The following is a 17,891-nucleotide window of genomic DNA, read 5'->3' as shown; positions in this document are numbered from 1 at the left end:
TCCATTTATCTGTCCTTCCTTCTAATACTCTTAACTTCCCATTCCTTGACCTCATATCTTTCAATCTTCTATCTAACATTAGCCACCCATTGTCATAGTGGTAATATAGAATTGCAAATCACTTCAACTTATCCATTATTTCAGTATCAATATCTTTCTACTCTGATCTACAGAATAATGCAATTAAAATAATCCTTTGATTTCTCCTGACAACAATAACCTAAAATTCATTTATCTCACAACGTTTCACTAATTTTAACCATCTTCATTTCTACATTTTAATCTTTATCTAGCTTAAATTGTTTGTTAGAATGTTATAACCAGTTTTCTATATGTAGTTTCTAATCTAGTGTCTTCTATTTTCTTCCTAGTCTTTTGGGAAAACCCTAATGTTGATAAAAAGATTAATTAGTTTTACTTCAGATCCCTGGCCATTAATCTCAAGAGGGCCCTGGGGCACCTGGGTGGCTCAGTCACTTTAGCTTCTGACTTTGGCTTAGTTCATGATCTTTCAATTTTGAGTTAAAGCCCTGCATCGGGTTCTGTGCTGACAGCTCAGAGCCTGGAGCCTGCTTCAGATTCTGTCTCTCCCTGTCTCTCTCTTCCTCTCTCTTGTGCTCTCTCTCTCTCTCAAAAATAATAAACATTAATAAATAAAAAAAAAGAGGTCCCTATAGGGTACCTGGGTGGCTCAGTTGGTTAAGGGTCCGACTTCGGCTCAGGTAATGATCACACGGTTTGAGGGTTTGAGCCCCGCATCAGGTTCTGTGCTGAAAGCTCAGAGCCTGGAGCCTGTTTCAGGTTCTGTATCTCCCTCTCTCCCTGGTCCTCCCTCACTCATGCTCTGTCTCTCTCTATCTCAAAAATAAATAAAACAAAAAAAAGGAAAATTTAAAAGAGGGCCCTAAATGCTGCCCAGTAAGCATATTAGTGTTTCATAATCTCTTTAGTATCTTATTCTTCTAGAAGCGGTATACATTCTCCTCTCTCCCCAAGTTTGTTTAAGGACCTCCCACATTCTTCATTGTTTTGGGTAATCACTCTTTTACTTACTGGCATTCTTTTTTTTTATTATTGAGGAAAAAATCCACTCCTCTGTAGCCAAGACTAGCCATATTCTCTTCCTTTCTTCCTATATCTACAGATAACCCATCTCTCCTCTTATTTAGGGCCATTCTGTATTCTTATTCATAGAACTATCTTCCCATGCATTTTTATTTCACTCTGGTAATTTAACCTCTAAATCTCCACATACACCCCTCAACTCTCTCTCTACGTTTTTCCCATTCAACTGTATCCTTTCCTTCAAACTTCAGATGGAGTTGTTTCATGTTAAAATACACACACATACACACACACACACACTTGGTTGACAATAACTTAAATGTTGCTTAACCCAAGGGTCAATTCTTAGTCCTCACTTTTCCTGATCACTTCATTACTGTTTTCTCTTCAAAATTTTCTTCATTTGACTTATATTTTTCAATTAAAACAATGTGGTTTTTATAACCCTTTTCTGTCCTGTGATGTCAGTGAAATATGTCAGAATCAACTCTTAATTCAAATAAACTACTTAATTCAAAATATGCCTCTTGGGGAAAATCTGTTCAATGTTTAGAAAAAGAAACTGAGAACTGAGGACAACATTCTTTCTAATACCAACATAAACAGAAAGAACAATATTTTAAAAATAGGAAGGAAGAAGGGAAGGAAAGAAAGAAGGAAGGGAGAAGAGGGAGAAGGAAAGATATGATGGTGGAAGTAGAGAAGGAATACAAATAGAAATGATGGCTAAATATTAGGGTATTTTCTAATATGCTAATTCATTCTCCATCATAAATTATATGTTTACTTTTAGCATCGTCCAGCAGGTTTAGTGATGGAGAAAATGGGCTTTCATTTCACTTATTTGAAGTATATAACTTCAGTTTCTGAAACATTGATACCATGTATATGACATTGACATTTATATCACGGTATTCACAAGTCCTGGTGGCATATCTGTAAACAGCAGCACAAGCACATGGCAGAGAAGAGTTCAGCTAAAGCCAGGGATGAAGACCATGGCACATGAGTCATGCCACAAGAACTCTCAGGCCTAATGCATTAGGCTTTTGTATTGAAGTGTGTTTTCTCTAAGCTGTCCCAGAAAATTTTGATAATTGTATGAATATTAATGCTCTCTGCTCTCTACCAGAAAGATAATGAAGCATGGTTGAAATTAAATTAGAAACAGTAGAAGAGGTATTAAAACTAAAGATAAGAATGTTCTTTTCTTTGCTCAGAGTAGCTTTCACAATGTCCCATGAATTATGCTTGTAGGCAATTGTGAATAAGCAACCTGCAGTGTAGTTTGTTTAATTGCTGAACATTAATAACCATTATCTGGTATCATCTAAACACTGTGCAATGATCTTTAATGATTCCCATTTTAGTAAAAGGTGAAAGATTTATTCAATCTGAAGAGAAACCAGAGTATACCCATTTTGAATAAAGATGTATGTTAACTTATTAGCCTATTAGGTATATACGATGTTTGGCTTCAACAGTGGACCAATGAACTTCCATTTCTAAGGATTTTCAAAAATGTTATAATAAAAAGAGTTTATAGTTTTTAAATATAAAAATGAAGGTAGTTTTTTATCATGTGTATGGAATGGCATAATAATCATAATTATTTCCTTAATGTACTTTTACCATTATAACAGCTTATTAACCACCAAAGAAACACAGAATTGATTATTTTGTTCTATCTTCAGCAAGGATGGTGTATGAAAATCTAGACCATCCACAATACATTGTAAAATAATTGTAGCAGTACAGGGAGAGGAAAAAAGGCAAATAATTAGCTAAGGCAAGTAATAAGTAAATAAGTCATAGTTTCCTTAAGTTTTTCTGGGATCAATTTGTATTCTTAGCCAGCTGCTTTCTTACTTTTATTATCTTTTTCTTTTAAAAACATTTTTGGTTTTCTAAAAAAGTGGTATATATGTTTGGACTCATCTTTTTCAAATAAGAGTCACTCTTAAGTTCTAGCAAAAATAGTTTTTATCATGTAGTGACTATTTTTATAAATGAGTTATGTTTTTTATTCTTATTTATTTATTTTTAAAGTTTATCTATTTTGATAGAGACAGAGATAGCATGAGTGGAGGAAGGGTAGAATGAGGGGGGTGCAGAGAATCCTAAGCAGGCTTTGTGCTGCCAGCACAGAGGCCAATGCGGGGCTCAAACCCAGGAAACCCTGAGATCATGACCTGAGCCAAAGCTAAGAGTCAGATGCTTAACCAATTGAGCCACCCAGGTACTCTGAGTTCTGTTCCTTTTATTAACTGCCTTCAGTTGAAATATTAAGGAAACTGAGGGGAAAGTGTTATTGTAGTTATACTCCATAATACATTTCTCATTCAGACATGATCTTCCACAAACAACATAATCAAAAACAATATAAAAATCTCCTTGAAAAGCCAATTTATGTAAACAGAATTCAAGTAGGTTTTATGTGCTTCACATTTATGGAATTCTAAGGATACATGAAGTTTTCAGTATATAAAAATATCTTCAGAACACAGATAACTGTCACTATCTTTTAGAATAAATAACAATACATAATAAGTATCTCACTAGAAAATGAAGGATTAAGAAAGTTATAAAAATCAAGAAATGGGTATATTTCAGATATACAATACAAAATACATTCCTTATATTTTCTCATACATGTTGTAGAAACTTCTTAGATCTTAATGATGTTTAGGGTAAACTTGCTGAAATCACTTCTAAAACTTGCTAGAAAGACATTTTTTTGTTGATGCCTTGAAATTTAATAATTGAAAACCTAAAATATACTCAAATAGAATATTCCTACAATGCACTGTGAAAATTGTGGCATACCATGTTTTAGATCTTGTTAACTCTGATTCATAAGATGTGACATTTCTTATGCCATTTGCAAGGCAGTTAATTCATCCAGGAAATCTCATATTTTCTACACTTGAAAAGCTTTATTATTTAGTAATAAAAACTATTTTGAAGAGGTAGAAATAGCAGATGTATAATGTGATAAATATTAGATTATGTTATAAACTGTAAACTAACCTATTCTAGAATTCTGAAATATCAGTTTTTAGATCAGCAAGATGCAAAAAAACTACAATAAAATGTTAACTATCCACTAAACATACTATATTTTAATGTAATTATAACAAAGTTTTAACAATGAAATCTAGCCTTTTCATTGTATGTACTTCGTTAATAGTGTTGTGGCAGAATTTTTGATATTAATATTAATAACACCTTGTGAGAAAGCTGTAAAGTATTTTCAATTATTACTCTTATTAGAGAAAAATTAAAATAAACTAAATATTCATTGGTGGAAACATCTAGTGTTATTTTTAAAAGATTAAATGTTATACCCTAAGCAGATCTGCATTGTAGGAAAACACATGATTCATATCTTTTTAGTACTTTTTGTGAAGTAAGCTTGTAGAAAATTCTAATGTAGCTCATATTTGAGAAGAGTGAAAGATTTGTGTAGGATTCTGTAGAAAGCCAACAAATGTGAAAAAAAAACTGTGAATGATAAAAATATAATTATATATTATCATATTTATAATTTTGTCAATACATTCAGAATTAGGCTATTCCCAAATTAAATCCATTTTATTTTTAATAATGTTTATTTATTTATTTTGAGAGAAAAGAGCATGCATGAGAAGGGGAGGGACAGAGAGAGAGGGAGAGAGAATCCCAAGCAGGCTTTGCACTGTCAGCACAGAGCCTGATGTGAGGTTAGAACTCACAGACCAGGAGATTATAATCTGGGCCAAAATAAAGAATCAGACGCTTAATCAACTGAGGCACCCAGGTAGCTCCAAATTCAAATCATCTTAAAAATTACTTTTGTCATTCTCCTTTCGAAATAATGATAATCTTGTAAACAAAACCATAGTATCATTAGATTTCACACTATTTTTAAGTGATTTAAATTTCTCCAGAAAATGGTATAAACATTTCAGAATCATTTCAATTCTCTGTAGACTAGAAACATTATAAGTGGTGACTGTTTATAAAATAGATATGAACAATAAAAATCCTACCAAGATGTTCTTCAGTAAGTGAATAGATAAACTTAATAAACTTCATTACATCAAGACAATGAAATATTGTTTAGCTCTAAAAAGAAATGAGCTATCAAGCCATGAAAAAGCATATGCAAAACTTGAATGCATATTGCCAAATGAAAGAAGCCAATCTGAAAAGGCTACCACTGTATCATTGTAACTATATGACATCCTAGAAAAGGTAGGAGACCATGACAAGTTTAGTAGTTGCTAGTGGTTGGGGCGATGGAAAAAAATAGAACACAGAGAATTTTTAGAGCAACATCTAGATTGAACTCCAATTTAAATAGTGGTTTTGAATGATTATAAGGTGTTGTTGTGGGTTCACTGATTATAACAAATGTACTGCTCTGGTGGACGATGTTGATAATGGGGAGAGGCTATGCATTTCTGGGGAAAGGAAGTATATGGGAAATCTCTGTAGCTTCCCCTTAATTTTGCTGTCAACTTTAAACTTAAAAAACTTAAAACTTAAGTTTTAAAACTTAAAAAATACTTAATTTTTGAAAATTCCTATAAATAATTATTGATGCAACTGACAGGAGGAATGAGTTATCCCAAATAAACAGTGCAATATTCTCATTCAACTATTAAAATCACCACGAAACATGTGTTGTAGATCCTCTATAACTCATATCATCTTCACATTTTTATAAATCATCTGCTAGTACTCCCAGACACTTCTTTGATGTACAGTATACTCTTAAATATTAAGGAGACTTATAAATTGGTTTATGGAGCAAAAAATCTATGCAGCAAGCATGAAATAACGTTGCTGGCAGCTCAAAAAAAAAATCAAAGAGAAGACTTTAGTGCTCTGTTTTAGTAAAACAGAATAGATGACTTAATCAATAAATTCCAGTAGGACTCTTCTCAAAAAGAAAACAAAAATGTTAGGAGAAAGACAATGATTTCCAAGTGAGCATGTGCTATAGTTAGGAGGGTTAGTTGGAAACAGTTTTAACATTTGTGAGCAAAAGAGGGAGACACATGAGGAAGTAGAATAAAGAGGAGAGAGTAAGCGAGGGGTAACAGTGAGAAAGACAGAAAATTAAGGAGCAGATGAGACACTTTAGTGGCAGCAAAGTATAAATGGGCTTGAGGGGGATATATTTCAAGAGGAATTTAACAAATTTGATTACTTCGTGTTTTCTTTCCAAAGTCCCACTACTTTTTGCACTTAAAAAAATAAGCATCAGATTTATCTTTTTTTACTGTAATACTATCCTAGGAAAATCCCAATTTGCTGTAATACATTGTGAGAGTTGTTTGTTTGTTTGTTTGTTTTAGTTTAAAGTACAATAAATTCCTAGGGGTACACCTTGGATTGAATTGTTCCTTGAATTTGAGGAAATAATCTTCTCCCTCTCTGACTGCATTGTTATTAGACTTCTGGCTTAAAGCCTTGTCATGAGTCATCCTAGGCTCTAAAACCATAGGAAGCCAGTAAGGTACAGTTGTGGTACGGAAGAGAGTCTGAGATCATAGTGCTACTATGAAAATTAAATCTTGGTATTTCTAGGAAAGGTGATGAAATTGATGACGTGGGATAAAAACCACCATGAACTCGCAACCACAAAATTAATTTTTATCCCATAAACATCTGTTGTATTAAGAAATTTAAGGTATTTTAGGGGCACCTGAGTGGCTGAGTCAGTTAAGCATCCAGCTCCAGCTTAGGTCATGATCTCAAGGCTCATGAATTGATCCCCACATCTAGCTCTGTGCTGACAGTGCAGAGCCTGGAAACTGCTTTAGGGTCTGTGTCTCCCTCTCTCTCTCTGCTCCTCCCCACTCTCACTCTGTTCCTCAAAAATAACCAAACATTTTTAAAACAAAATTTAAAGTACTTTTGAATATATGAAATCAAAATTATTCTAGGTTCCTGCTGTAGTAAACATGCTTCACTCCTCTGACTAATTAGATTTTACAGTGGGATTTAAATTTAACATACTTTAGAAATTCTGGTTTTGGCCATTCGTCATCAGAAATGGGGAAAACTAATGAGATACCTGGAGCACAATGCCAAGGATTAGGAGATGAAATATCTACACAAGGAAGCCCAAACATTTTGGCCAAGAGACGCGAACTTGTGGAATACATACGATGGCAGGATAGCTAGACTAGATATGTCATAGTAAAATTTTTAATTCTCCTTGGACTCTGATGGTTGAAAGTTTATAAGGGTTCTTCTAGAAGTGTAGTCCTGACCACACCTCAATCAGATTTCTGGCCTCAAAACATATGAAAGAATAAATTCCTGCTTTTTAAGCCACCAAATCTGTGGTAATTTGATATGGCAGTACCTGACAAATGCTTAATAAGAATTCTAAAAGAAAGAACAGAAAAAACAATAATCATGAAAATTCTTTTTGAGAATTTTCCAGATTGATGAAAGACAAATTGAAGAAGTGTAATTTCTGATCAAGAAAAGCAAAAATTAATCCATTTCTAAATCCATGACAGAAAAACTAGACATCACCACAAACAAACCAAATGTCCTAAGCACAATAACCACTGTGATTTCATAACACACTTCCAAGCAAATAGTAGGTCATAAGAAAATCTGGGGAGATATATAAAAACTATTTTAAAATGAATTATAAGTAAACTAAGACATCCAAATTGTGGAACATGGATAAAACCATTCTTTCTTACAGGGAAATCTCCAGTTTAAAAAAGCTTTTATTAGAAAGGCAGAAAAATCTAGAAACAGTGGTGTAACTGTTCAATTTATGAAGCTAAGAAAAAAATAGCAAAATAAATCCCAGGCAAATAAAATTAAAATAGTAAAGGTTAAGACTGAAAAGTCGGTGATATAGAACAGACAGTGGAGAAAATGAAGCAATACAAAATCTGCCTCTAGAAAAGCTGAGCAACGTTGATAAATCTTACAGTAATCAGAAACACAGAGAGAGAACACACCTGCCCGCAGTAGGCATGAAAAATAAATTTTTCTGCAGATATTATTCACATAGAAAGAAAATGTTACCAGAATGTTATAAAGGGAATTATGCCAATAAATTAGTTTTCATCTTGAAAATTAGAATGGACAAAACTAACCTATAATTAATAAAATACAAAGAATGTTTGTAAACTATATTGAATTTATTCCCAAAGTCTTCCCCTAAAGAAATTCAACACATCATTAATTTCATTAGTAAATTACAGTTGTAATCAATGTAAAGAAGAAATGACACCAATCTTACTTTTCCAACTAAAGGAAGCAAACATTCCTAAATGTTAAGACCAATGTAATCTTTATAAAACACGTAACAAAAACTTGTCAAAAATTATGAAATAACCTATAAATACAGAACAACAAAATATTAAACAGACCCTAGCAATACATAAAATGCACACTATATGATGGCCAACAGAAGTATATTCCAGACATTCAAGTATAGTTTAAAGAAAAAGAGTGCTAAAAAGACATAAGAAAATAGAAAAAAAGAAAAAAAGGTCTACATTTACCAATATACTTAATTAATGGTAGAATATTCAAAAAGTGTAACCCTTGATTTGAAAATAACACCAGGATATCTGCTCTTCCTATTTCTGTTCAACACTCTATTGGATACATGAACCAGAGATTTAAGGAAGTATGGAAAGGAGTGAATAAAACTGTCTATATTCCTAGATGACATGATTTTTTTTTTTACAGAAAAAATCCTAAGCTATCTATAAAACAAAAAACTAGAACAGAATGTTAATTTAGCAAAGCTATAAGATTCCATACAAAACTATTGCAATTTTTATATACACTTGGCAAGCAAATCAAATATGAAACTTATGAGAAGATTTTTATTTACAAAAAAGTTTTTTATGGTACCACCCGTCTTTCGCTGGGGCGACAACTTAGTGTAACATCTCTTCCTCTTTTTAAATTATGGGATGCGAAAACACACTGCATTAAAACATTTACAAGGCTTATACAGGTTTAGTTCTCATGTAGGGATTAGCAAAGCAAGATCATTTCCTGGAAGAGAGGCATGAGCCACCAGCAAAAGGGCTCTCTGACAGTGTCAGATGCAAGGGAATGGTTATAGCATTGGACTGCAATAAACATATGTGTAGTATAAGAGTTCTACTGATCCCACTCAGTCAGTGCTGTTGACTTGACAAATGTTTAACAGTTTAGCCAAAAGTCATTATACTGCAGGTGACTTAATTGTATTCTTCACAGCATCAAAAATATAAGAAAGAATTAACAGAGGATATATAATACTGATACACTGAAATGTATAAATTTTTGCTAAACAAAATCTTGAAAGACCCATATAAGTGAGAAAAAAAAACATGGTTATGTAAACGGGGACTAAATTCTTAAGATGACAGTTTTCCAAAATAGTTCTACAGATTCGATAAAATGTTTTATAATTATGGTTGGCATTTTTTGGGAAAACTAATGAACAATATAAAATGTATATAAAAATGTAAATGACCTAGATTATCTAATGCAATCTTGAAAAAGAACAAAGTTAGAATCCCAGTATCTGATTATAAACTTAACAATAGTTAAGACAGAGGGAGTTTTTTGAATAAGGATTTTAAAAATAGGTAATTAGAATAGAACACAAAAGTAGACCCAGCCTTATACAATCATTTCAATAAGAATGATTAAAACAGGGGCGCCTGGGTGGCTTAGTCGGTTAAGCGTCCGACTTTCGCTTGGGTCATGATCTCGCGGTTCGTGGGTTCGGGCCCCGCGTCGGGCTCTGTGCTGACTGCCAGCTCAGAGTCTGGAGCCTGTTTCAGTCTGTGAGTCCCTCTCTCTCTGACCCTCCCCTGCTCACGCTGTCTCTCTCTCTCCTAGAAATAAATAAAACATAAAAAAACAAAACAAAACAAATAAAATTATCTTATGTTTTTTCAACTCCTTGGCAGCTTGATTTAACTTTCTTCTTATTTTATGCATTACAGTGATTTTTATCTCTAGCTAAAGTTAAAAAAAATCAGGAGTCTCTGAGTGGCTCAGTCAGTTAAACATTGGACTCTTGATTTCAGTTCAGATCATAATCTCATGGTTCATGAGTTCAAGTTCCACATGAGACTCTGCACTGACAGCATAGAACCTGCTTTGGATTCTCTCTAACCCTCTCCCTTTGCCTCTCCAACATGCGCGCTCTCTCTCCCTCTCTTAAAATAAATGAATAAACTTTTTTTAAAAAATCAGGGTTATACTTCAGGGTAGTGTCTGAAACTTTTTTAAAGGGATGACTCTTTATAGTATTTGAAGGTAGATTTATTTATTGTAAGAAATTTTTGAATTATGTTGCTTATTAACTAAAGTTTTTTATTTTTCTTCCCTCCTCACCATCAGTCTTTGTGGCTTAAACTCCTTTTCCTACTTACACATGGCCCTCTCCTGCAGAGGCATTAGCCTGGTTCCTGAATAACAGCTCTATTATAAGGAAAAAATAATTATGATTTACACATATAGTAATTTCTGTACATTAGTTTCTTCAGTTTGATTTGATATTTCTGAAGTCCTACACTGCAGTCAAATCCCTAAGTTCTGTCAGAAGATCATAGAGGTGGCTGAATTTCAATAACCTATATATATTTTTTTCATATTTTAAATTTCCTATGTCAATTCTAGCTAGAATTTCTGTTTCTGAGGCCTTGAATACCTTTCTTGTTTTTTCATTGTTTTTAAAAACTGACCTATAGTTAACATACAGTGGTATGTTAATTTCAGGTGTACAATACAGTCATTCAACAATTCTATACATTACTCAGTGCTCTTTACAATAAGAATACTCTTAATTCCCTTTATCTATTTCACCCATCCTTCTACTACCTCCCCTCTGGCAAACCCTCTTTTGTAGTCTGTATTTAAAAGTCTGTTCTCTTGTTTGTTTAATTTTTTGTTTGTTTATTTGTTTATTTCTTAAATTCCACTTATGAATGAAAACATATGATATTTATCTTTCTTTGTCTGACATATTTCATTTAGCATTATACCCTCTAGGTCTATCCATGTTGCAAATGGCAAGATCTCTTTTTTGGGTTACTTCCAAACCTGACAGCGTATGTATCTTTTCAAATCTGTCTTTTCATTTTCTTTGGGTAAATACACCGTAGATTACATTGCCAGATCACATATTTCTATATTTAATTTTTTGAGGAACCTCCATACTGTCAGTGGCTACATCTGTTTGCATTCCCACCAAGAGAGGATGAGGTTTCCTTTTTCTCCATATACTTGCCAATACTTGTTGTTTCTTATCTTTTTGGTTTTAGTCATTCTGATGGTGTCAGGTGATATCTCATTATATGTTGATTTGCATTTCCTTCATGATTAGTGAATGAACATTTTTTCATGCACCTGTTGGCCATCTGTATGTCTTCTTTGGAAAAATGTCTATTCATAGCGTCTGCCCATTTCTAAATCAGATTATTTAAATTTTTGGTGTTAAATTTTTTTTTGTATATTTTGTAGATTAACCCTTGCAAATACATCATTTGCAAGTAATCTTTTTCCATTTAGTATGTTGTCTTGTTGGCTTTGGGTGTTATTTATTTTTTCTTTTTCTAGCTCTCTTTAGGTGTAAGTTTAGATTATTTTTCTTGTTTCTTGAGATAAGCTGTATTCCCATAAATTTCTCTCTTTGAACAGCTTTTGCTGTATCCCAAAGATTTTGGACGGTTCTATTTTTATTTTCATTTGTTTCCCCATGTATTTTCAAAATTTCCTTTTGATTTCTTGGTTGACCCATTTGGTTTTTAGTAGTATGTTATTTAGTTACTAAGTATTTGCGTTCTTTCCAGATTTTTTTCACATGATTGATTTCTAGTTTTATACCATTGTCATTTGGAAAGAGGTGTGAGATGATATCAATTGTTGAATTTGTGGACATTTGTTTTGTGGTCAAGGATGTGATCTATACTGGAGAATATTCCATGTGCACTTGAAAAGAATGTATATTCCACTGTTGACAGAATGTTCTGTATACATATTTTGGTCCATCGGGTTTAATGTGTCACTCAGTGTCACTGTTTCCTTCTTGATTTTCTTTTTTTTTGTTTTATTTATTTCTGAGAGAGAGAGAGAGAGAGAGAGACAGCATGAGCAGGGGAGGGTCAGAGAGAGAGGGAGACACAGAATCTGAAACAGCTCCAGGCTCTGAGCTGGCTGTCAGCACAGAGCCCGATGTAGGGCTCGAACCCACAAACTGTGAGATCATGACCTGAGCCCAAGTCGGACTCTTAACCAACTGAGCCACCCAGGCGCCCCTCCTTGTTGATTTTCTGACTGGATGATCTATTCATTGATGTAAGAGAGGTGTTAAAGTTTCTTACTATTATTGTATTACTTTCAGTTTCTTTATGTCTGTTAATAGTTGCTTTTAGATGCTCTGATATGCTAATAACAAGTTTATCTGTCCAACTCATCTGCAAATCTTTAGAAATGTCTTCCAATGATGCAAAAGAGCCACCACAACTAGAAACAGAACATTATAAAAAGCTAAGTACTTTACTTTTGGAAAGGGATTTTTAAAAATTATAACATCAGGGGAAAAACTAACAAAATTGAACATAGAGCACAAGATAAAAAGCACTAAGTATTTTATAAATAATTAGGAACAATTTTAAATGTCATTTGTATCCCAGATGCCTGGAGATGTGAGAGTCATCAAGACAAACAAAAAATATAAAAAAGATAATCAGACTTTATGCTTGCCACTACTTCAAAGAGTGATATTTTCTGTGATCTAATAAAAACCAAGTGATTGTAAAAACTAACATTAGTGTTATTATTTGTAACAAGAGCAAAATGAAACAGACTAGTTCTGTGCAGTTAGAATTTTGAAATTGCCATTTACTATGTTGAATACAATTTAAGCAGAATTTGATTGGACAAAGAGACATTGTATTAGGATTTGGACAGGCTTAAGTTGAGATGTTTATTAGATACCAAAATGCAAATCTAGTAGCACTTTGATCAATGTGTCTGGAATTCAAGGGAAAAGTTCAGTAAAAATACAGTCTAGAATTGTTAATTTATGGATAGTGTTTAAAGCCTTGAGATTGGATAAGGTATACAAGAGGAGAGGGCCTAGAGTTGTGCTCTAAGACATTCTAACATTAAGAGGTCATGGATATGAGGAGAATCTAGGAAAGAAAATGGAAGAAGTAACCAGTAGGGTAGGAAAAACAGAGTATAATATCCTGGAAACAAGGAAAAATGTACGGTTTCAGGAAGGAATGTGTGGCTACTTTATCAACTATTGTTTGTAGGTGAAATTATGTGAGGAGTGAGAATTATCCATTAGATGTAATAATTCCCAGGTGATTGTTTTCCTTGATAAAATTTCATTCAATCAACTTCTTTGTAAAAATGGCTCATTGGGGTGGTTCTAGAAAGGAGAAAAAAAGTAGAGGAAAAATAATTATGGACTTTCCTTTCAAAGATTTTATTGTGAAGAAATACAGAGGGATAGCTTATATGCTAAAAGAGACTTTGCAATTGATGTAGTTGGATTTTTGTTTTAAGGTAGATACATTTAGCTTAATGATGATGTAGATAATGAAGCAAACTGCTGAAACAATGCCTGTGCAGTGTTTATCATAATTCCTGCACATCTATTCACAAATCTTAGGAATTTGGTTATAGTATTGTTTTGTAAGTGTAAAGTTCTGGAAAGTTTAAAGATGGATAAAACTGGTCCTTTGAAAAATAAATCTTCCCTAACATGATACAAAATGGACAAATCATAGAGTTGAGAGAATAGAAAGAATGTGCCATTGGTTTAGAAAAATCAAAAAAACAGGGTGCCTGGGGGGTTCAGTTAGTTAAGGGTGAGCTTTAGCTCAAGTCATGATCTCATGATTCTTGAGTTTAAGCTCTGTGTCAAGCTCTGTCTGTGCTGACAGCTTGGAGCCTAGAGCCTGCTTTGGATTCAGTGTCTCCCTCTCTCTCCACCGCACCTCCCCTCCCCCGACTTGTATTCTGTCTCTTTCTCAAAAACAAACAAACAAACAAAACAAAACACTTAAAACTTTTTTTTAAGAAAGAAAGTCAAAAAAGATAGTTCTCTGTGTGTATGTGTATGTCTGTGCATGTGTGCATGCATGTGTGTGCTTGTGTGTGTGGGTGTAACAGAGACTAAAGCATGTGACCCGGTGTCATTAGTAATTAACATCAGAATGGTGACTATCAATAAATGTAGTCTGCACAATTAGATATACAGTTGAATATAACTGAAATTAACGCACTGCCTTGTATAATATTTTAAAAAAGAAAACTACTAGTAAAATTAAAATTTTCAGATGTTTAAAATTTTGCATAATTTAAAATGTAAATTTTTGCTTGGTACACAATTTCATTATATTATTTTTAATGCATATTTCCTTGACGCTTAGGGGAATTCTGTATCCTCTATGTTTTATAATTTTTGAGTTTCTTGAGACTTCTTTATTGGCCATATCGATTGTAGCTGCATTTTGTTTCCTACAATATATAGCTTGTCTTTTTACTTTATTTAAACTCTTGCAGATGTATTTATTTTAATGTGGCCAAATTAATTAATTTCACTATGTACTTTATACTTTTTGACTCTTGTTTAAGAAATCACATGCTGGTCTGCGTTGGTGTTATAGTGGTGAGCATAGCTGCCTTCTAAGAAATCACATGCTGTCAGAGCGCCTAGTTAGCTCAGTGGGTTAAGTGTCTGACTCTTGGTATCTGTTCAGGTCATGATTTCACTGTTCATGGGATTGAGCCCCACGTCAGTGTGGAGCTTGCTTGGGGTTCTCTCTCTCCCTCTCTCTCTGTCCCTTCCCTACTCACTCTCTTTCTCTCAAAATAAAAGTAAATTTTAAAGAAAGAAAGCAAAAGAAAGAAAGAAAGAAAGAAAGAAAGAAAGAAAGAAAGAAAGAAAGAAAGAAATCACATGCTATATAACTTCCTGAAGGTATCTCAATCTATTTTTTTAATTTTTTATTTATTTCTGAGAGAGAGAGAGAGAGACAACGTGAGCAGGGGAGGATCAGAGAGAGAGGGAGACACAGAATCTGAAACAGGCTCAAGGCTCTGGACACTTAACCAACTGAGCCACCCTGGCACCCCTGATTTTACCTCTCTAATGGAAAGCTTTGACTACTACCTAATTTCAACCTTTAAATTAATTAATTCACTTTAACTGACATCATTTGTGACATCATTGTTTAAACTTTTTAAATAAATGCAAATTTTATGAAAAAGAGCAGAATGTTGGAAACTGAATATTTTTGAAGGTAGCAAAGATGTAATCATAATAACAATGATTCTAACCATGATTTAAATTTGGAAGAAATATTTTAAATAACTGAGACTGAAGTAAAGACATTACATGTATGCATATGAAGTGAATTTGAAGAAGTCATTGCTCTTAGTGAAGATTAACTCTCATGTATTAAAGTTCCAAAGAATATCTGCAAAAAATTAAAATAATTATTTTTTTGTCTACCATGTCAAATTGTGATTCACAATTTAATCATCAGCACCATTTTATATTTTAATATTTATTTTTAATAGGTGTTACTCTAAGATTATTGCAATGTAATGCTAGTTTGATAATCAAATGTATTAATCAAAATTATAAATATGGTAAATAAGGATAACGTAGGTGTACAGCTGGCAGTTCATTTGATGGTTTTCAATAAGGTGACTACAGTTAAAAGCAATGAACCAATTTCAACATCTATAGGGCAGAGATTTTTTTTCTGATAAATGGGGGAGGAGGGTAAAACATAAGGTAAAACAGATATCCATTCTTGTGAGCTAATATTGAAGATAGTACCATCTTCTATTGCAATCATCCCAAATTCTAAAACGTGAATTTCTTTCTTACTATTTACTTTAATCTGAAAATCCAAGATTTTGTCCCAAAGTTTAGTAAGTCCTCAAACTAACTCCTTATTTTTTTGGCTCTTCAGTCCATTAAAAATTTATATACATTTTGCTGACTGTATATATTTGGGATATTTATTTAGAATAATTTAATATACTTGGAATATTACAAAAATACTTACATTTAATATATTTGGAATGTTACAAAAATACTTACATATACATATGTCTAGATAATGTGTTCTTCTTTCCCACAGAACTATGACACTGTCGTTTCTAACTATCTATATGTTTAGTTCTAGCTAAAATAATAGATGCCAGGGAAGACTATTTTTTGATTCGTGGTCAGTGCTGAAGTTTGCAAAACCTGGCACTGTGACTGCCTATTAAGCCCCAGGTCAGCTCAAAGCCTGAGTTGAACAAAGCTACCTCCTCTGTTTGTTGCACAGCAGGCCAATCCATGTAATATCTTTGCTACTTACAGTTTTGTTGGTTTGTTGAAGTTCTGTCTGGAACAAGCTTTGAAAACTTGCCTTCACTTGCTGATTTATATCCTCACTTGGTTCAAAGAGGTGATTGCTGTCTATGGCATAGGCAGTACAAATTTATCCACAGAATCAGAATTGTCAATATGCTTGAGTGAAATATTTTGTTTGAACCAGTAAGAGCTTTAGAAGGTAGGTGTGTTGGTATATTGATTCATACATACATGCTGTCTGTTACAATGCATCTCTTGTATTCTCTGCCTACATTGTTCATTTGTTCTGTAAATAAGAGAGGTCAAAAATATGCATTCTTATTTCATTTATCAGAATTGAAATGAATTCCAGTAGCTGGAGACTTCAGCACTGCTGTCAATTGTTGGATCAGAAAGTTTCCTTTGTGATGTAGACAGATCATATAACCTCTTTACTCAGGTTCTCAATCTGCAAAATGGATGAAATATAATGTTAATATTAAAGAACAATATATTTTAAATGGCAGGCATAGAATTCTGATTCCTTTTATCTCATGATTTCATCCACTTTCGTAGTTTCATAATGATTATAGCTATGTAGTAATAATATGTTTGAATGTACTCACTCCAAAAGTAAAAATTTGGAATTGCAAAAAGGACACTTAAAATGATTAATGGAAGGTGATTATTCACCTACAGGAGCTAGCTATACAATATTTGGAAATTATTTTTATTGGTGCTTTTAGGCTATTAATTGGCTTACAAAATTAAATTTGTATAAAGTATGAAAATTTTTATTAAAATAGGTACAAACAGGGGCGCCTGGGTGGCTTAGTTGGTTAAGCATCCGACTTTCGCTTAGGTCATGATCTCACGGTTCGTGGGTTCGAGCCCCGCGTTGGGCTCTGTGCTGACTGGCAGCTCAGAGCCTGGAGCCTGTTTCAGTCTGTTACTCCCTCTCTCTCTGACCCTCCCTTGCTCACGCTGTCTCTCTCTTTCTCCTAGAATAAATAAAACATAAAAAAAAAAGGTACAAACATCTTAACTTTTAGAAATAATGCACATATTATATTAATTTAATTTAGAAAATGCTGAGACAGTTTGTTGAAATATTAGCAAATATATATATTCCAGACATGTGACATATACATAAGGTAAAATTTAATTGCATAAAGTGTTGCAAAACTGTGCTGTAGCTGATTACCACAGCTTAAGTAACACAGCCTAAGTAACCCCATACAAAGTTTACATGAACAATATAAGATTTCAGGAAGTGCACTGTTTATAAACATTAAAATCTTTATTCTTGGTGTATGAATATTTTTTCTAATCAAAATAAATACTCCAGTCCATTTTATAAAGACCATTGCTATTTCAGTATTGTTACCCATAATATGAGGTGAAGAAAAGCTAGGATAATTCAAAATCATCAAATATGATCAAAACATACATTATGTCATGTTGTCTGCTGCTCTGT

The 17,891-nt window shown here is 33.2% G+C and overlaps 1 long non-coding RNA gene across 1 annotated transcript in view; it reads right to left on the bottom strand.

Annotated features, from left to right (window-relative positions):
* LOC144234769 (uncharacterized) overlaps positions 1-16,878 on the bottom strand; it is a 34,166-nt gene extending 17,288 nt beyond the window's left edge. The window contains exon 1 of the long non-coding RNA XR_013336071.1: positions 16,440-16,878. This is a non-coding gene — a long non-coding RNA (uncharacterized LOC144234769). The remainder of the gene's footprint in view (positions 1-16,439) is intronic.
* Between the last annotated feature and the right edge of the window lie 1,013 nt (positions 16,879-17,891).

Source organism: Crocuta crocuta, unplaced genomic scaffold (genome assembly GCF_008692635.1).
Source record: "Crocuta crocuta isolate KB4526 unplaced genomic scaffold, BGI_CrCroc_1.0 scaffold709, whole genome shotgun sequence".
Classification (NCBI taxonomy): domain Eukaryota; kingdom Metazoa; phylum Chordata; class Mammalia; order Carnivora; family Hyaenidae; genus Crocuta; species Crocuta crocuta.
Note: the sequence above shows the minus strand (reverse complement) of the source record. Positions and strands in the feature narration are given on the sequence as shown.